Source organism: Trichosurus vulpecula, chromosome 1, assembly GCF_011100635.1.
Source record: "Trichosurus vulpecula isolate mTriVul1 chromosome 1, mTriVul1.pri, whole genome shotgun sequence".
Taxonomy (NCBI): domain Eukaryota; kingdom Metazoa; phylum Chordata; class Mammalia; order Diprotodontia; family Phalangeridae; genus Trichosurus; species Trichosurus vulpecula.
Window position 1 is genome coordinate 340151727 of NC_050573.1, and position 22201 is coordinate 340173927.

At 34.4% G+C, this 22201-nt stretch overlaps 1 pseudogene; it reads right to left on the reverse strand.

The window, feature by feature from the left end:
- Positions 1 to 369: 369 nt before the first annotated feature.
- Positions 370 to 6386, reverse strand: LOC118838090 (annotated as a pseudogene).
- Between the last annotated feature and the right edge of the window lie 15815 nt (positions 6387 to 22201).

The following is a 22201-nucleotide window of genomic DNA, read 5'->3' on the forward strand; positions in this document are numbered from 1 at the left end:
CACCAGGGTCAAACAGATACTAAGTATAGGAGGCCAGATTATTTTTTTTTCCTTTTCTGTAGTATACATTTTATTTCTTGGCATTTCCAACATTACAGAATCAGGCTTCACTGAAAGAATCTTTCTTTTGATGTTCAGATCAATGTCTGAAATGCCAATATTTGATATCATGAACAAAACTACACACATAAAAAAAATGATTCAGATTGAGTAAGAATACCTGAACAACAAAAACAAGTTAAACAAAAAGAGTCTCTCCTATTATAGGTGGACACTGGAGTGGATTTAATTAGGTTTTCCTTTTGAAGACTCCCAAATCTGAAACAGCTTAAAATTTATTTGAAATGAATAAAAACTTTTTGTATTAAGCTACTGGTCTACATCTCCATTTTCTGTTTTCAATTGTTTTGGTGCAGGTTCTTGTTTTTCAGGTTCTTCTCTTGTTCTTTTAAGGGACCCTCCAGCATCGTCATTTTCCTGTTCATCATTATTATCAAATTTTGTTTTCGTGCCCTGAAATTGTATTTTTCCTTTATTGGGTGTACACTGGACAGCTTTACCACTTCCTATTCGTTTTTCTTTAAATTTACTACTTTTAACTTCATATTATTTAGGGATTCCTTTTGGTCTTCCATGATTTTTTCAAAGCTTCCTTCTCTGTCTCTCTTTTTAATATCTCTCAAGTTACATCTTTGTTTCTTAATTTTAAGTTTCCATTATTTGTTTCAGTGGCTTTGTCCAGTGCTTCTTTTGTCTTTTGTTTAAATAGGATTAGTCCCTATTTTTCTCCTCTGAGGAAGTCAATCACTTTTTTCTCCAAGATTAGAGAAAAGTGTGTGACAATGTTCTCTACAGGTTTGATCTAAACCACTGGAAAATTTCAGCAAATCTTCTCATCCAGGGATTTCAGTTCAGCATCTTCTCCTTGCTTCTGTTTTTCTTTTTGCTCTTGTTTAGCTTTTGCTTTAGCTTCTACTTTACTTCCTTTCTTCATTCTTTTTTTTTTCTTGCAAATTAATCTTCCTTAAAGAATATCAGCAGCTCTGTATCTTTGTATTTTTGTCCAAAACTTGTTGGTCAATTCAACATTATCAAATATAGCAAATAGTAATCCCTTAAATGCTTTAGGTAATATTTTCCTCTTTTGAATATTTTCTACTTGACCATTACCTTCTAACCATTCTTTTATAGCATCAAGGGCTGCATCTATTGGAAAGCCTTTGACATAGATGGATATGATATTTACTTCATTTTTTAGCTCATCTGTTACTTCTGGGAGGTGTCATTTGGAGATCTTCTGATTTTCGTTTTATCCTTACTAACTTCCATGAGTTCTGCCTCAGATTTCTTTAGAGGACTTCTTATCACATCAAAGTCTTTGTTACTTTGTTTAATCTGTTGAATTTGATCATTATCTCCAAAGGTACCCAGTCATCATCTGTTTTGATCTGTTTCTCTAAAAATTTATTTTATGGAAGATTAAAGTCACCAAAATAGTAGGCAATTTGTTGGCAAATTTTGGAGTCTAGAGTAGTCATTTTTTATGGTCACCATTCTCAGCCACTGTGGAGCCTATTCTGTGAGGTTCCAGCAGGGTCTGTGTGACTTAGCGATCCTCACCACCCACAACCTCATTCCTTGATTCCCTGTGGCAGTAGGGCTACCTGAGATAGTCCTCCTTTAAAGGCCAGAGCTGGGCCCTGTCCCAGAAGCCCCCATGACTGGAGGTTGGGCCTAGACCTGGAGGCCAGATTTGAACTCAAGTCCTTCTGACTTCAGAGCTGGCACTCTATCCAAATGGGCCACATAGATGTCTTTCATTTTCTACTGGTCTGACTAGAGGATTCCTGTTCTTTTCTCTTTTTTTCAATATAATAGTGATTTTATTTAATATTTTAGTTTTCAACATTGATTTCCACAAGATTTTGAGTTACAAATTTTCTCCCCATTTCTACCCTCCCTCCTATTTCCAAGATGGCATATATTCTGATTGCCTTATTCCCCAGTCAGCCCTCTCCACTTTCACCCAACTCCCCGCCTCCATCCACTTTCCCATTACTTTCTTGTATGGCGGGATAGATTTCTATGCCCCATTTCCTATATATCTTGTTTCCCAGCTTCATGAAAAAAAAAACAACTTTTTTATTTTTTTAAGCATCTGATTTTAAAATTTTGAGTTCCAAATTGTTTCCCCTCCTCCCTTCCCACCCACCCTCCCTAGGAAAGCAAGCTATTCTATATAGATAACCCATGTAGCATTATGTAAAACATTTCCACAATGCTCATGTTGTGAAAGGCTAACTATGTTAACTATATATTCTCCACACTGATATTTTGAACTATCTTAAACTTTGAGAAAGTAGACTGAGAAAAGGAAGCTGGAAATTTGGGAGCTGAGTAGCAACAATGGGAAAGAGGTATCCCTAACCACACCATTGATTTTAATGAGTTGTATTGGAGTGAGGAGGAGGATGTCACACAAAAGAGACCAAATATCATCTGAAACATGAGAATAGATGTGGCACAGAAGACAAAGTGTGAGATGGACAGTCAGAATAGACTTCTATAGTTATCTTGGAATAGAAAATCGAGCCTGAATTTACCAGCTGTAGTTATATTCCAAAAGACTAATGAAAGTTTTAGTTTACTCTTTCCTCAATTTTCTCTCCTTGACCTTGACTAGATACACTAATAAAAATATGTTTCCCTTTATTTGCCTAAATATTTCTTATATCCTGGGTTCGCCTAAAATATAAATAAGCCAGATATTAATTGAACGTACAAAAATATAAATTAGGGCACCCCTTTCTGAACGTTAGGGATTTTCCCAAATGTTGGCTCTGATCTGTAGTGATTGTATTAATAACTTTTTTATGTTATTAATTAAGAAAATACAGTGGGTTTTTTTTTAAATCATGAGTATGGAAATGTAGAACTGAGGGTCATTATATAGCCCCTAGGATAAAAGCAAGCAAATCACTTTAATATAGTGTGACTGATTAAATCTCCTCCCTCTGATGTAAGAAAGGAAAAATGGACACGGCAAAGACGATTGACTGACTTAAAATTCTAGCCTTTCCCAAAAGAAGGGAGAAGAAAAGATAAAATATGTTCCACATCACCACCCACTAATTTCATTTCTCAATGACAATTTTGCCTTTGTTTCTTCCTCTGTTGACATTTTCCCAAATGTTATCCATCGAGCCACCCTACCATTCAGACTACACTACTTACATAAATATTTTCTTAATCAAACTCCACTCTTTTACTTATCTTGTAACTTAAGTTTCAGTTCATGAAGAATAAAATACAGGTTGTAATAATAATAATTAATGAATAAAGTTGTTTGAGGATAAAATTAAATAATGTTTGTAAAGTTCTTTTCAAACCTTAAAGTGTCATATGACAGCTTTATGCAAATTGTAAATTATATATTATATTTCTCTTCAATTATATGAAGATTGGTATTGTAGAAGTAAACTGATTTATATAATAACAAAGGATATAACCAAAACTTCTAAATTAAAAAAAAAGTTTATTAAGTTAATGCATGTAAGTAGTCTAATAAAAGGTTCCAATGGAATGTTATAATCTTAAGGGTAGGAATTCTTTTATTATTGGTAGCTCCAGGAAATGGTTCAGTGTCATGCACCAAAAAAGAACATTTTTTTTAAAAATTAGGAATAAAATTGAACTGAATCTTAGGGTTAACTAGGTGTGTACAATGTAGGTACATAATAAATTCCAGTTTATTGAGTAGGTTTAGTTTTCTGACTCTCCCTTTGGTTAGTTTTTAAGTTGCATGTTGGTTTTATATCAATTTTCTGATCTATCTATTTTTATATCCCATATACTTTGTCTTTAATTCTCCTGCATGATGAATTTTGGAACATATTTGCTTCCATTTGATAAGACTTCAAACATATTTTTAAATTATTTTAACAGATTTTTGTACTGTATAATTATTCCACCTCTATTTTTTAAAGTGTCATATCTGTGATTTACTTGCATCAAGATTTTGGTGAGGCCCTCACCCACCCTCTCATAATTATAGAATAGTTCCTCTGGTAAAATATCATCTGTTTTCTTTTTCCCCCACAGTCTGCTTAATGATGCTGCTTCCAGGAATTCATTATGATGAAAAGTGGAAACTGCCTGCATATTTACTGTGTCAACTGTGGCTGTGCTTCTAGTCCCTGGTTTCTTCTATAAAACTAAATTGTTCAATCTATTTTTTTCAACAACTGAATGACTAATTTGGATCACAATATGGCCTCTGCTACTTTGTAGCAATCAATCACTTATGTTGCAGATAAACAATCATTTGTCAAAATGTTAAATGGGGGACATATAGACATGGCCACTTTCTGGATTGCATAGCTCTGCATGAAGTAGGTGCTTAATTCAATCTTGTTGTATTCTTGTGGGACTGTATTGATGCCTTCAGTTGCTTTCCATTAGCTGCACATCTTCTCTGAATTTATGTTCTTTATTGGGATTTCATGTCCTGATCATGATACTGAAAATTTACAGAAAAGTCTGCAAATGCTTTCATTTTTATATGGTGATTGGAAGATGTAAAACTCTCTTCCAACAATAATGAAAAGCAAATCAAAGTGTGGTAATGTAGAACAAAAGGCAAAATAAAACCCAACTGATCATATTGCCTGACCCAGTTGGAATGTGAGCTCTGTCTGCCACAGATGGTTTTATGGTTCCTAAAACATTCTACATTAGCAATCCCTGCATAAATGGAATGTTATTTCAGTAGACTATTTCTCAGCTTGTTCCAGGCTTCCATTTGCACTTAGAATTAAACCTTAAATTCTGAAGTATTCTCATTAACTGGTGACTTGGTTAAGTCTGTCTAATATACCAAACTAATTCCAGAGATGTTTAACCCTTAAATAAACAACCAAAAAGCTGGTTTGTTGAATGGCTGTATGTTTGGAAAACATTTTGTCTTCTGTACCTCACTTTCTGGTACAAGTCAATGCTGTGAGAGTGTTGTTTGAAGAGCTAGCGTTTGTGGATAGGTTTCAATGGTATTTTGATTTAAAGTTAGTAGTTATTCACCATAAATTTCATTCATTTTCACTACTTAGCTAGACATATAACATATTAACTTTTCAGCCATAATTAAATTTCACTATTCTCATACTGTTTTGTCAGTGGAAGGCAGATTGTATGATATAATGGAAAGAACTTGACATAGAATTAGAAGACCTGGGATAATTGGTATGCTGTAAATGATTTTCAGTTTTCCAGGAAAATCAGGGACACATGACATACTTTTAAGTTTTATTTGCCTTGTTAATAATTTATCCATCACTTTCTTAAATAGAGATAATAATATGACAGTAAATTAAATTCTGACATGTAACACATGATCATTTCCAAAGTATAAATAAAAGTTCATGATGAAAATTAACTATCGTCTCTTGTGAGCTGTTAAGAACTGGTTTCATCACAGCTCTTCCTAGAATGCAATCCTGACTATGACATTTAGTAGTCATATAACCCTTGAGTAACTGACAATTTTTTGAGACGCAGTTTTCTTCCCTATATGTACTCTACTTACAATGCCTATTTAAGGTGCTGTTGTGGGAAATAAATTGTGTAAGAACAAGAGTTGTCATTGTTTAGATCTCAAAGCTTGGGGCCTGCACCATTTCCAATTAAGGAACCATAAATTTGAATTGCTACTCCAACAACTTATTTAATGAATTCTACAATCTCAAATCAATTAAGCCTGTTTTTTTTTACCCTTGTGAACTCTGGTTCAGATACCTATTGTAATTTTCCCTATTGAACTACCTCATTAAGCTTCATTTAAGTCTACATTTACTTTTGAGAGTACTGTATTCAGGACTCATAATTTTCTAGCTATTTCCTCAGATCCTGTGTTTCTTTGAAATTATAATATTCATGGTCTGTGAATGAGCATCCCTAGTGCTTCCTCTCCCACCATCTTATTTTCCCTACCCTCCTCCAAGAAAACAATAAAAAAGATGATTTTAATATTTCAATGGCTTATAATTTCCTTAAAAAAGTTGTTTCTTCCAGTGCTGCAGATGGCAATTCATTGATATCTTCTCATGGTTAATGAATACTATCACTACCATTACATAAACCATCCATAGAATATCTGCCAAAAATACTAGAGACCTTCACTCTTGAATTTGAATATTTAATGTATATCATTTCAACTTATAACTTTCCCTCACTATGTGCCTAGCCATACAACTTTCCCTATTCATATATGTCCTGAATTATATCTCATACTTGTTCCAATCACTATTGCTGCTGTGTTCTAGGCTACTTGTACGCATGCCACCCTTAGGTTCATCTGCTTTTTGGATTTTTCTGTGATTTTTCTGTTCCATGATTTAGTCATACAGTATCACTAGTAGAATAGTAATGTCAAAGAGATGAGTTTTCTCAGCAAGGGGAACCTCAGATGATTGAAAATCATTTAGTTTACCAAAATAGAACTCAATTTCTTTCCCATGATACCCACCTATTTTTTGAATCTCTCCTATGTTGGTCAAGAGAACTCCACTCTCTTTGATTCACAATCTCAAAGTTATCTTTGATTCCTCACTCTCCCTAATGCCACACATCCAAATATTTTCCAAGTCTTCCCAATTCTAGCACCACAGCAAATCTTGAATCAGTTTTGTTATCGCATATCAAGCACCTAAGTTCAGAATGTCACGCCCTCTCAAATGGATTATTAGTTTCTAGATTGTCTTCTTTTCCTCCACTTCCTCATTTTTCCCCCAAGCCATTCTTTACCTGGCTGCCAAAGAGATCATTGTAAAGGATAGGTCTGTCCATCCTACCAATCCCTGATCAATAAGCTTCATTAGCTCTCTTTTCCTTCTAGAATGAACAACAGCAACAGCAACAGCAACAATAAAACATTTATTCTAGAATTTAAAATCATACACAACATATTCCCAACCTACTTTTCCAAACTTATTATATCTCACTAACTTTGAATATCCTATGATTCATCTAAATATGCAATAATTGCTAGTCCTCATAAATGATAATCTAATTCCAGTTTTCATGCCAAGAATTCATTTCCTTACCATCTCTGATTCTTAGAATCCTTATTTTCCTTCAAAGCTCATATTATGTGTCACTTCCTGTATAAGGTCTTTTAAATTTCCAAACTACTACTTCCTCTCTAAATTTGCTTTGCATTTAGTTTCATATCTGTGTATGGATATTACAATATCATACATTGTACTATATTATGCATCGCATGATATCCCATGATACAATATTGTAAGATGTGATATGGATAATTTTCATTTCTTGGAATAATTATGAGTCCATTGGCGATAGAAACAATTTTATGTGTAACTTTGAGTCAGCAAAGCCCAAAAGAGTAGTGCCTGGAAAACAAAATGTGCTTAATAAAATACTTTCATTGAAGTTATAATCTAAATCATGTCTCTTCAATCATCCAGGTTTTATAATGCATTGTCTACATAGGAACAGTTGAAAAATTTCACCACCTATGTGGAATCCTTCACCATTTGGATTTTGCACAGGAAATCCTCCATGACATGGATGAACACCTTTGATATATAATTGAAATAGTTTTTCATTTCTCTCTTGTTATTTGTAAAGAAAAATTTTAAAGTATATTTATACTTATGGATACACGTATCAAGTAATATAATTTTTGCTTTGCTATTTAGTACCTGTGCAACCTTGGAAATTTCATTTAATTTTTCTAAGATGGGATTTCCTCATCTGTAAAATGGGAAGGTTTGACATCTTGAATACTAATGTTCTTTCCAGCTTTAAATGTATGATGCTATGAATATTTTATGTTCTTAATATATGTTTTATTCTAGATAAATTCTTGGAGAATATGTTTATGTTAAAGTTTATTCCACTGAATACAATGTTGTTGCTCTTGTTCTTCTTGTATTTATCAACAAACAACTCTTTTAATCATATTATTATAATAGATATGTTCTCATATAGTGGATTGCCTGCAAAAATGTTTCATCACCATTGATATCCTTTTTTAAAAAAAAAATGATTTATTTATTTTTAGTTTTCAACATTCATTTCCTCCAAGATTTTGAGTTTCGAATTATCTCCCCATCTCTCCCCTACTCCCCACCCCAAGATGGCATGCATTCTGATTACCCCTTCCCCCAGTCTGCCCCCCCTTATCTCCTTCCTCCTTACTTTCTTGTAGGGCAAGATAGATTTCTATACCCTACTGTCTGTACATCTCATTTCCCAGTAGCATGTAAAAATAATTTTTAACATTTGTTTTTAAAACTGTGAGTTCCAGATTCCTTCCCTTCTTTCCCCACCCATGTTCATTGAGAAGTCAAAAAGTTCAATATAGATTATACATGTGCAGTTTGGCAAAACTTTTCCATAATAGTCATATTGTGAAAGAATAGCTATATTTCCCTCCATCCTATCCCACCCCCATTTTTTCTGTTTTCTCCTTTGACCCCTTTCCTTTTCAAAAGTGTTTGCTTCTGACTACCCCTCCCCAATCCACACCCCTTTCTTTCATTCTTCCCCTTATTCCTTCACCAACCCCCCACTTTCCTGTAGGGCAATGTACCCAGTTGAATGTGTATGTTATTCCCTCCGTAAGTCAAATCCAATGAGAATAAGGTTGATTCATTCCCTTTCACCTCTCCCCCTCCATTGTAACAGCTTCTTCTCACCTCTTTTATGTGAGATAATTTACCCTATTCTATCTCTCGCTTTCTCCTCACAATATATTCCTCACTCAATCCTTAATTTTATTTTTAGATATCATCCCTTCATATTCAACTCACCCCATGCCCTCTGTCTATACATACATACACATATATACATACACATGCATACACACACACGCACATACATAAACACACATGTTGGCCTGCAACCAATTCATATTTTTCTTGGAGGATTTCAATGTAGGACTTTTGACTTTGTTGTCTTCTTCTGGTTGTATATTTTGATCTTCTTTTTACCAAAGTAATATTCTATAGTCTGATTTTTTACACCATTTGCTCATTTTTTCCAGCCAATTAATTGACCTTTGTTCTATTTGTCAAGGTAGGACTCTTCTTCTGAAAGAAGAAGAAAAAGAAAAAGAAAAAAAACTTCTGTCCTAAGTTTTTTTTCAGGGATTTTGCACAGCTGTGGTCAGAGCTACTTCTAGGCACCTATAAATTTGCAGTTCTTCTAAGGTGGTGTGATCAAAGGAGAGGTGTTTACTCCTCTCCTGTCTTGTGCTCTGGTCTGTGAGTGACCTCAAGAACTCTTCTCTGCCCTGGAACCCTGAGGAGGATTGGCTCTCCACAGCCACCACAAGTTCTGCCATGCCAATGCTCCTCCTCACTCCAAGACTGCAACTCTGAACCAAGCAGGGCAAAGTCAGAGAATCCTGCCTCAGTGCCTGCAAAGAGATCGCTGCAATACCCCTCTGATCAGCCACTTGATCCTCCCACAGTCTGTGGGCCTGGATCTTTGGAAGCAGTCGCTGCTGCTGCTCATGCCACTGCTTCTACCTCCACCTCCCTGAGGCTGGGGCCAGAGCATACTCTTCTCTCACCCAGGTACAACAGATTTTCCCCGCTGACCTTCCACTTTGTCTTTGGAATTCATGGGTTGAGAAGTCTGGAAACTGCCACAGCTGCCAGTGATTCAATTCACTGAGGACTTCTATGGCTTGGTCTGTGCTAGCTCTGCTCCTAATTTGGTGTGATAGACTCTTCCTGTCAGCCTTCCAGGTTGTCTTGGCCTAGAGATTTGTTTCTGTCATTTTGTGGGTACTGTAGCTCTAGAATTTGTTTAAAGTCATTTTTTGCAGCTATTTTGAGGGATTTGGGGGATAGCTCAAGGAAGTCCCTGCTTTTACTCCACTCCCCTGGCCATCAATATTCTTAATATTTTTCATAAATCATTTAATATTTTATTTATTTAATATTTTATAGAAATGAAAATGTAACATATAAGTTGGCATTTAATAATAATTTCTTACTTGACTCAACTTCATTCCTTGATTTCTTCCTTCTTTTCCTCCTTCAGTCTTTCCTTCCTCTTCCCTCTCTTCCTTCATTCTTCTTTCCCTCTTTTCCTCCCTTCATTCATTTCTTTTTCCTTCTTTTTTCTTTCTTCTTTACTTTTCTCCTTTTTTTCTTCCTTCCTTCCTTTCTTTCCTTTGAAATCATCCTCTATTTAACGTATCTTGAAAAGTGACCCTCTCATACTTTTAAAGTTTCAGCTTTAGGACTTGCTAGTTGTTACTCTGACTCTTCTGAATAAAAAAAAACAGTAGGCCAAAACCACTGAAGTTATGCTGTGCTTTCCTGTAAATGTAGGAAGTATATGATGCTTGTGTCATGGAGAAAGGTGAGAAACACTATTTTCACTGAATTAAAATGCAAAAGACACATATGAGAGATATGATGTACACACAAAAATTTGATGGAATAACTATTTCTGGGGAATGAATAAAATTAAAGTATCCTGGACATTATTGACTAAAAGAATCCTAGTAGTTAGCTTAATTCACAAGTCAAATTTATTTTGGTTATAATGGATGAAAATATATCTACTTGGGAGTCCCTATGTGTTCCCATACTAATAAGATGAGCATTACTTCAGCCAAAATGAAAGAAGTATTTGATTTGATTAATCAATCAAGATTGGATACTTCAAAAAATGCTAACAGCATATTCATATTACTACATATTATATACCATTTAAAGAATGCTGCTCTGAGTTTTCTGGATAGAGTAATTGGACAGATTGGTAAGAAATGATTGAATGTCTCCTAGAGTATCTATGGAGACTCACTCTATTTGACCTATAAATTAAGAATTGTTTTCATTCTACAACTTCACTCCCAATGATTTACCTTGAATATTTCCAAATTTGAATTTATTTTTCTAAATATATTTTTCTGACTACAGTATGTAGAGGCAATTTTAATTTAGTGCAATGTCATATCCCAACATAGGCCAGGCCTAAAGCTGGACACTAAAGTATTTTCATTGAATTGAATTCATTTAAATTCCCAATTATTTCTAGGCTCATTGTATGCTCAATCACTGTAGTCTTCTAAGAAAAGCTATCTAATTATACCTTGTTTTATTTGTCTATTATATTTGTACAATAATTTTGTTTTGTAAACTTGAATATGCAAGTATAGGAATTTACTCTTATCTATATTTTCATGAGTGCCAGTACAATTTTCTGCTCAAAATAAGTGATTAATAATAGACTTTAGCATTATATTTTCTGGATTATTTTTAGTGTATAAAAATGACATATTTTTGAATCCTGAGTACATTAGAAATAAAATATAATCCCACTTTGAAATCAGAAAATCAAGTAAGTCCTGCACAGGTACTGTCATTCTAGTAAGGACAAATACACACCACGCCACCAGCCAAATTTACTAAACTCTTTATTTGACACCTCCATGAAGGTGATTCTTCAATCCCTATTCTCCAGAGATTTTTTTTGTTTTATTCCCATATTTTACCTAGTATAACATTTTAAAATTAACTAGTATATAACTAATGTACTCTACATTAAACTGGTGTTAAACATTCATTTATGTCAATGCTATTATACAATAGGGGCTATGTCTCATACTTATGTTATATATCTAGTTTTCAGGTATAGTTATTATATGGGTATCTTGATATTGTCCCATTTGTATTTGCCTTTTTCCAAACAAAGTACAATTACTGATAAAGTTAAGATATTCATTTTAAGCTTTTGTGGCTTTGAAAATGTGCTATATACATTTTGCTTGTACATTTTCTAGGAGTAATGGGTATATCACTATAAGTATAGTTATCAAGCACATTATCCATCATGAAATCTGACCCAAAACATTCCACAGTATGTTCTGGACCATAATAAAATGAATTTGGGAAATGTTTATCAAAGCAAATACAAATGCAATTAAAAAGAAAACATTTAAAAACTAAGTCAAAATGTGGCCTGTAGGAAGCCTTATGTACAGATTAGTGATCCATTTGAGTTTGAATCTTCCTGAACTAGACTGATTCTCTGGAGTTTGTGACTATGAGCAACAAAAACTGAGTTACTGCTGATATTTTACTACTTGTAAGACAATACCTTTAATTTTTATTTGAGCCCAGGAAGCTTCAAACTCAATTTCCTGTGGGATCTTCCAAATGAATATGTCTGGCAGTATATAAGATCTCAGCATAAGAGTCATTTTTCAGCATATTGCTGGAAGCTTCCAAGGCAAGAACAGGAAACATTCTGTGGTTTTCCAAAAAAACAGTAAATAGTAAGAGTTAGCTTTGGTGAATCCTAAGAAGCCATCTTTTCATTGTAACAAAGAGAGTATTCATTCTTTTCCCAAAGGCACTGTTTGAAGATTGCTAACTGTTGTAGAGAATATAAATGTTATTCCACCTACTGGGCCAGTGGCAACTTTAGCAATCATTTAGAAAGTTGCTCTCTTCACTTGTTATTTCCTTCCTACCCATGTCTTTTTCAACTTTAGTTTAGGTTTTATTAAAATTATTTTCCTCATTAATTAGTGTGATGTAATTGATTTTTTTAAATTTTGAATTGCAAATTCATTCCTTCCCTCTTTCCCCTTCCCTAACCATAGAGAAAACAAGCAATACGAAACCTATTATACATGGGATGTTTGCAAAATATAATTCCATATTAGCCAGTTTGAAAAAAGTTAGAATATAAGGTGGAAAAAATAATCTTCAATATGCACTCAGTGTTCATCATTTCTATTGCTAGAGGTAAATACTATTTTCTACCATGATTCCTTTAGCACTGTTTTGAGAGTGTTCTTGGCAATCAAGTAGATTTTCTGGTTTTATTAGAGAAGTTTAAAATTTAAGGTCACATATCCTAAAATATCCTCACATATAAGCATTGAAAATGAACAAAATTAGAATGATCTTAAAGACGAGGTTTGGAATTCCATAGGAGAATGTAATTTAACAAAGTTATTGAAAATGCATATAAAGTTGGTGTGGGATGATAGAGAAGTGTGGGATGGATTTAGATGAAGGGAGAAATGTTTTGTGTTGGCTTCAAGCAAATAAAGGAAGAACTTATTTTACCCAATTCCATTTATTCTCAATTTATAAAATGAATTCAGTCAAAGCAAAAGGTAAATGGTGGCATCTGCTTGTTTGAACTTATGAATCATGCTGTATGCTCCATTGTTTTATCTTACTAGACAATCCTTTGTCAAGAAGAAACCCAATTATGATGAAGTTCAGGTAAACAAGCGATGTAGCTTGGACAGAAATAAATGCAAGAAAAGGGCTCCAAGAAATCTAGATAGAAAATGAATTGATGAAAGAGAGAAATGCCAAGGCCAATAAGCTAATTCATAGATTTTCAGATTGTCTATTTAAAAATACCAAAGTGATAAGGCAGGACTAGTGTAATATTTTGAAGAGTTATTACTTTTTATCTCAACATTAAAAAATCATTTCTTTTCTATCAGAAACTCTGCTGGTGGAGCACTTTGTCTAGAAACACTCAACTGCTTAAAAACAAAACAAAAAAAGCATTTATCTGTGGAGAGAGGGCCAGGTGAGATCCACAATTCTTTTTTGTTGCCATTGTTGGGTTGCTTTGTTTTCCTTTGCAAGAAGAAGCTCATCTGATGACTTAACCAGGACTACATGAAAAGCAAGGGATTGGACATTTGTGTTTACTTTAAGCCTGCAATAATGATAAGTCATCATGTTACTCTTACTAAAATGAATTGCCTGATATTTGGCTTGTTTCATTACTTTTGGCAGTATAAAGTTTTTAATTAGCTCAGGCACTTGCAGCAATCAGAGGGAGTGCTAAAACAACAGAGAAAGATATGAGCTAATAAGCTTTTTTATGTCACTTAGTCCTAAAGATATTCCAACACTGCATTGCTTTTCTAGGTGGTAGAAATGCAAACTTTAACACCTTCCTAATTGTAAGAGATAGGAATTAATCTTATGTAACATATATTTAGCCAGTTTTACAAAGCAATGCTCTGATTTAAGCTCCATTTTAATGCCACACTAATTTCAGGCACAACTATCTTTTTAATTGCTGGTGCTAAAAATTAATACATATTTATGAAGAGTATGCCTTTCCATCAACTGATAGCCCAGCTTCTACTTAGTATGGGTTCCATGAGATAGCAAACTTCCCTTTCAACAGTCAGGATATCAACAAAACCAATTTGAAATATGATTCCTGGGAACACTTCATGGAAAAAAAATATGATTTGGAATTAAATCAAGTTTCCTTATTATCTATATATCTTTCTGTTTATCTTTCTATCTCTTTTGTTCTTCCTGCCAGTCTACCTGTCTCTCCACCTATCTATAATATTTATTAGAAAGGCAGTTTGGTATAATGGACAGAAAGCTAGACTAGGCTACGAGAAGACCTATGTTTAAATTCTTCCCCTGATCACTGATGTCTGTCCGGTGGACAATCATTCATTCAATAAGAATTTATTAATCACCTACTCCTACTGTATATAGGCACTGTGTGAAGCATTGAGAATACAAACACGTGTGTGTGTGTGTGTGTGTGTGTGCATGTGTGTGCGTGTGTGTGTGAGGGAGAGGGGGGGAGGGAGCGAGGGAGGGAGAGAGCCTACTATTGAGGAACTCACAAGTCATTTAACTTCCTAGTGCCCCACCTGCCCAACTGCATTTAATCTTCAAAAATAATTGTGTCAAGCTCAAATAGATTCCTCCCAGCTGTATATTGATTTAAAAAAAAAATATATATATATATATATATATAAACAATGGTTGTGTTGTAATATATATATATATATATTTGGTTAGTTGGTTAAGTAATTCCCAATGATATTTTAATCGGATTAAAGCCTCACTGGGAAGTGTTGCCACTTTGAACCAAAAAGAAGGAGAAGTAATTCACTAAACTTTAAAATAATGAATGCCAAGCTTATGGAACTTCTTGTAGAAAACATGAGACTGAAAGAATAAAAATGATAAAAAGAGCCACAGTAATCCCCCACAGAGTTGTATTGTGGGTAGAAAAACTTTGCAGAATGAATTAACTTTATTGTTTCCTCAATACAAAATGAGTATAACAAACATAATACTATAGCATATTTTTGGAGTACATGAATGGAAAGCTGAAGCAATTTATGAATATCCTATCCCTTACACACACGCTTTTATGTTTTCTGTTATTACCTAAAAAAAAAAAAAAGAAACTAGAATCAGAAGACCTAGGCATCAATTCTGCCTCTGCCATGTATGACCATGTCATTGAACCTCTCATGACTTTAGTTTCCCTATCTATAAAAGGGGATGGAAGGATTGGAATAAATGACCTCTAAATTCTTCTTAGTTCTCCATTTATCATTCTAAGAACTTTGAATCCTTTTCATCTATGTTTGTTGTATTCATCATAGGTTATTTCTGGCTAGCATGAAAAAGTTTCCTTTCTATCCTATGCCACTCAAATGTTCACATAGATCCTTTCACTATCTTCCCACAAACCCTAGGGATTTTTCCTTTAATTCTTTCCTCCTTTACCAATAAATTCAATGCAGTATATAGTTGTGGCTAGAGCAATGGAACAGCAAACAGAAGACATAGAAATACACCCTTTGAGAGGAATATCCTTATTGTGCTATTCACTCACAACCCTGTGTGCACAAGTCATATAACTTCCAAAGGTCTTGGTTTCATCATAAATAAAACATAATGACTGTATCATCTCCAAGGACTTTTCTTGCTCTATATTGATATTCCTATGAAATATATGTAATTCCTATGTGCCTACTTTTTTTTAGCACTCTTTACTACCATAATTTGGGGTTTCTTTGCACTTTCAACAGAATTAGTTTGCTCAGCTAATTTTTTTAACCAAGAATGTACTCTAAAGTATGGACGCAGAATTCCCAGTGACTACCTCAATGTGCAAAGTTGTTAAGTTTTTACTATTTAATGTATCTATGTCTTCAACTCACATAATCCAATGGCAGGAAGAAAGGCTTTAATGAAGCATTGTTTTATATTCCATACTACTTTTTTTTCTCTCCTGAATGAAGAATATCCATTTTCTATTCTATCACATATAATTTAATCAATACACTATAGGGTTGGCTTAGCAATGCTTGTACTTTGGAAAGCATATAGTCAATGGACTGGGCCTGGAATTGAATAGAAGGAAGTGAGTGATATATTGCATTGGGGAAATTGGTGAGGGATTTTTCTACACCCAAATTTATCAATGAAATGCACATCTATCTTTTTATTATTATTATTATTATTCTGGTGATACATGTCTTAGAATCAGAAAATACCAAAATTCTTTGAAGAATTAAAATTTTAGGAAACCAATGACATTATAGAGACTTATGTTAAGTTTTAGTAGGCTAAAGTATCTTACACATGAAGAGTTACATAGAAAAAGTAATGTAAATATATATTATCCAAGAAATCTATGACATAAAAGGAGGTTAGTAATCCATTGTAATGTTAAGCAGGGTGGGACATTTTTACTGCTTTCTCTTTGAGAATGCTAAAGTAATCAAGTACCTTTGATTAAGTCTTACTAGGTGCTGAAGCCCCAGGCCCACACCCTTATGATGATCAGGTTTGAAGACTTTGGGCCCTAAGAAGGGTATATAAACTCAGAGGTTAGCATTTTGTTTGGGGCTCTCACTCACTGGAAAATTGTTGGTGTGGAGACTCTGGGTAAGCACTAAGGAGACCCTTGCCTTTGAAAAAAACCCAGATTTTGGTGCTTCTCTTTTTGGTAACTATATATGTGATATCTTGATCTGACAAAGCCTGTCTGTTGAATTGTGCTATTTGCTCTGTTGATATCGTCACTGTTTCTAATTTCTGTTTGTATTTGCTCTGAAGTTCAAGGTGCTGGCATTTACCCTGAGCTCAGTGAATGATATATGTATGTTTGATTAAAGTGAGATTGTTAGCCCCTTAAAGTTACTTTCCTTAGAAAAGCAGTTCAAAGAATCTGTGCTGGCAGCCCTTATGTATGCTAGTTTTGTTGTTCTTACACAGCCACAGTAGCTGTTGGCCATATTGTTGTTACATCCATGAAGCAAGAAGGAAAGAAAACCAACGCATATTTTATTTCCCCATTGATCCTGGGGATCCCTCAGCATGGGATAAAACCCCCTACAAAGTGATGTGGAAGGGCAGGAATAAATGTTCTAAAGGAAGATGAGGTGTGAAAGGATTTCAATTTCTACTGTTGGAGGAAGCAATCATATATGTAAGAACACAGATGGATTGAGAAAAAAATTGATTGAGCCAGACTAAAAAGTTCTAGTCTTATTTGACCCTTTATACTTCAAAAATCTGAAATTCTATTAATGCGGTGTTTCCCTCTACCAGTGAGCATCACATTTCTTCCCCTCAGTAGATGATCTTCATTGGTTACTCTCGTTGTAAATGAAAATCTTTGCTAACCAAACTTCTGGTGAAGTTTTGCTCTATTTAGGGAAGCTGGTATTCACATTACATCTTTGTGTTCAATCAGATGACTCACTTTTTTCCTGTTGGGTAAGATCTGAAAGAGCTTGCAATATACATCCAGAGCCTTCAATGATGCAAGTTTATCTCTACACCATGAATAAATGACAGAGGAGGACTTTGGTGGAGGAGCTAGGTTTATAAATTAAGTCTTAATACATTTTAAATAATTTAATCAGTAGTAGCAATACCCAAGACATTGTGGTCAAAGGGGATTAGAAGTTGTTAATGTCGGAGGCATAGAGCAGCAAATAGCTTGAGTTAGAGCAATATAATGTAGACATTCTCATAAATAGAGGGAATACTGGTTTTGTTCATCACAATGACCAGATGAGACAGCTATCATGGAACATTTTGATGACCTCTATATTCACTGTAGAGACTAAATTAGTGATGATACTGATAATTATGATGATGTTGTAGAGAAGAAAGGATATTTCCCATATTGGAATTTATAGAGAAATTTGAGACTCCGAGGTTGAATGCAGTTGAGCATTAATATTTTGGTAGATATCAGCTTTAAATATTGGCACACTTCTAATGAACCAACTAAATAATGTGTACTATATTATGGAGAAATTGTCAATCACCCTTTTTAGTACTTATGATGACCATAATCTGGCCAGCATTAACAGAACTTCAACTTATTGGCAAAATTAGTTGCAATGGAGAATTAGATTTTTCTTACAAAGAACTTGACAAGATTCATATTTTGATTCTTAGCAACTTCAGTGCAAAAGAGAGAGAGAGAGAGAGAGAGAGAGAGAGAGAGAGAGAGAGAGAGAGAGAGAGAGAGAGAGAGTGAGAGAACAGATAGGGATAGAGGAAGCTAATCTAAAAGATTTGGTTCAAGATCAAGAAATGGAAAGAGAGAAGGAGCTAAGATGGCAAAAAAGGGAGGTAATAGCCTGAAATTGCTCAAATTCCCCTCCAAAAAACTTTAAATGGCTCCTCAAAACAAATTCTGGAGTGGCAGAGCCAACAAAGGAATGGAGTGAAATAATTTTCCAGCACAAGACAATTTGGAAGGACAGCACAAAAGGTATATCTCACTCATGTAAAAAGGGAATATGGCCCAGAGCAGGTTGTGTCCAGGCAAGGCAGGAGGAGGCCCTTACCCCAATACAACTCAACAATTGAGGCCCTGTGGCCCCAGCACAACAGACCAATAAAGCAGTAGGCTAGCTATGAGGCTTCCAGAACCCAGTGGCCAGGCATGGCAGGTTAAGCAGGCCCAGCAGACCCCAGTGCAGGAGGTGATTTACCAGACCTGAACACCCCAACACAACAAGCCAGTGTCCAGACCCATGGTTCCTGGAGCAAGGAGATTGGAATGGTGTTAACCATACCCCAAGAACACAGCTAAACTATAAAAGTCACAAAATAAGCTTGGAAATGAGTAAACAACAACAACAGACTTTGACCATAGAACACTACAATGGCAACAGAGAAGATCAAAACACAAACCCAGAAAAGGAAAACAATGTAAAATCTTTACATGTGAAGCCTCTAAGAGAAATATATACATTAGTGTTAGGCCCCAAAAGAACTGGAAGAACTCAAAAGAATTTTAAAAGTCAAATTAGTGGAATGGAAGACCAATTTGGGAAAGAAATGAGAGTTATGCAAGAAAATCATGAAAAAAGAGTCAAAAACTTGGTAAAGGAAGCACAAAAAATGAAGAAAAAAAGATATACAAAAATTCACTTAAGAAAACAACTCATTCAAAAGCAGAATTGGCCAAATGCTAAGAGACATAGAATATGTGAAGAAAATTATTCTTTAAGAATTGGAATTGAGTAAGTATAAGCTAAGGACTCTGTGAAACATCAAGAATCAATCAAACAAAATGAAAATAATAAAAAAAGAAGAAGAAAAGAGAAGAAAATGTGAAATGACTCTTTGGAAACACGACTGACTAGGAAAATAGATCCAATAGAGACAACATAAAAATTATGGGACTACCTGTAAACATGATAAAAAAAATGCATCTAGAAATTATCTTTCTTTTCTTTGTCCAATAATTCTTTTTTTAAATAGTATTTTATTTTTTCCCAATTACATGTCATAATAATATTTAGCATTTATTTTTACAAAATATACAGTTACAGTTTTTTCTTCCCTTCCTGCCTCCCCTCCACTCTTCTGGAAACACTAGGTTTCATAAAGCTTATATATGTGGTATTGCATAAAAAAAATTCACCTTAGTCACATTGTTAAAGAAGAAAGGTAACAAAAGGTAAAAAAAAAAAAAATGAAAAGGAATAAAGTAAGTGAAAAAAATGTACTTCTATCTGCATTCAGAGTCCATTAGTTCTTTATCTGGAAGTGGATAGAATTTTCCTTTGTGAATTCTTTGTACTTATTTTAGATCATTGTGTTGCTGAGAAGAGTAGAGTCATGCATAGTTGATCATCTCACAATGTTGCTGATACTATATACAATGTTTTCCTGGTTCTGCTCATTTCACTTTGAATCATTTTGAACAAGTCTTTCCAGATTTTCTTCTGAAATTGACTGTTCATCATTTCTTATTGCACAGTAGTATTCTATTATATTCACATAGTATAGCTTGCTCAGCCATTTCGCAATAGATAGGCATCTCCTCAATTTCCAATATTTTGCCACCACAAAAAGGGCCAGTATAAATATTTTTGCACATATAGGTCCTTTTCCCTTTTTCATTATCTCTTTGAGATACAGACCTAGTAGTGGTATTGCTGGATCAAAGAGTATGCACAGCTTGGCTGCCCTTTGGGCGTAGCTCTAAATCGATCTCCAGAATGGTTGGGTCAGTTTGCAACTCCAGCAATATTGCATTAGTGTCCCAATTTTAGCACTTCCTCTCCAACATATAGTGTATGATTCTTGTGATATATTGCTATTATTGCCTTGATAGTTTTTCATTCAAAATTTTTGCTTTGATATTCATTAGGGAAATTGGTCTATAATTTTCTTTCTCTGTTTTAACTCTAACTGGTTTAGGTATTAGTACTACATTTGTGCCATAAAAGGAGATTGGTAGGACTCTTTCTTAGTATATTTCCCAAACAGTTTCTATGGTATTGAATTAATTGTTCTTTAAATATTTGGTAGAATAGCTTGTGAACCCATTTGGCACTGAGGATATTTTCTTAGCGAGTACATTAATTGTTTATTGAATTTTTTTCTAAAATAGCATTATTTAAGGCATTCTATTTCTTGATCTGTTAATCTGGGTATTTTTTTTGTAAATATCCATCTATTTCATTCAGATTGTTGAATTTATTGGCACATAATTGAGCAAAATATTTCCTAATGATTGTTTTAATTTCTTCTTCATTGGTGGTAATTTAACCCTTTTCATTTTTGATACTGGATATTTGGTATTCTTTTGTTTTTAAATCAAATTAACAAAGGGCTAATCCATTTTAGTGTTTTTTTCCCCATAAAACCAGGTCCTAGATTTATTTATGAGCTCAATAGTGGATTTTTCTTTTAAATTTTCATTGTTATTAATCTCACCTTTGATGTACAGGATTTCCAGTTTGGTATTCAATTGGGAATTTTTAATTTGGACTTTTTCTACTTTTCTTTTTGCTGTTGTTGTCACATGTCCAGTTCATTGATGTGTTCTTTTTTCCATTTTGTTGACATAACAATTTAGAGAGAGAGATTATACCCTAAGCACAGCTTTGGGTGCATCCCTTAAATTTTGGTATGTTCTCTCATTGTTGTTTCTATGATCTGATTTTTGATTCATTATTCTTTTTTATTATTTATTTATTTAATATTTTTAGTTTTCAGCATTGATTTTCACAAGAGATATAATTACAAATTTTCTCCCTATTTTTACCCTCCCCCCCCATTCCAAGATGGCAAGTATTCTCGTTGCCCCGTTCTGCAGTCAGGCCTCCCTTCTGTAACCCCTCCCCCCCATCCCCATTTCCTTTACTTTGTTGCAGGGCAAGATAGATTGGTAAGCCCCATTGCCTGTATATCTTATTTCCTAGTTGCATGCAAAAACTCTTTTTGGAACATCTGCTTTCAAAACTTTGAGCTCCAAAATCTCTCCCCTCTTCCCTCCCAACCCACTCTCCCTAAGAAGGCAAGCAATTCCACATATGCCACAATCTTATCATTATGTAAAACCTTTCCACAATACTCATGTTGTGAAAGACTAACTATACTTTGCTCCTTCCTATCCTATCCCCAATTTTCAATTTTCTCCCTTGACCCTGTCCCTTTTCAAAAGTGTTTATTTTTGATTACCTCCTCCCCCTATCTGCCCTCCTTTCCATTGTCCCTCCTTTTTATCTCCTTCTTCTTTCTTTCCTATGGGGTATGATACACAATTGATTGTGTATGTTATTCCATTCTTAAGTCAATTCTGATGAGAGCAAGATTTACTCATTCCCCCTCACCTGCCCCGTCTTCCATTCCTACAGAACTGCTTTTTCTTGCCACATTTATGCTAGAGAATTTACCCCATTCTATCTCTCCCTTTCACCCTCTCTCAATATATTCCACTCTCATCCCTTAATTTGATTTTTTTAGATATCATCCATTCATATTCAACACACCCTGTGCCCTCTGTCTCTCTACATATGTATATTCCCTTTGGCTACCCTAATACTGAGGTCTCATGAATTATACAGATCATCTTTCCATGTAGGAAT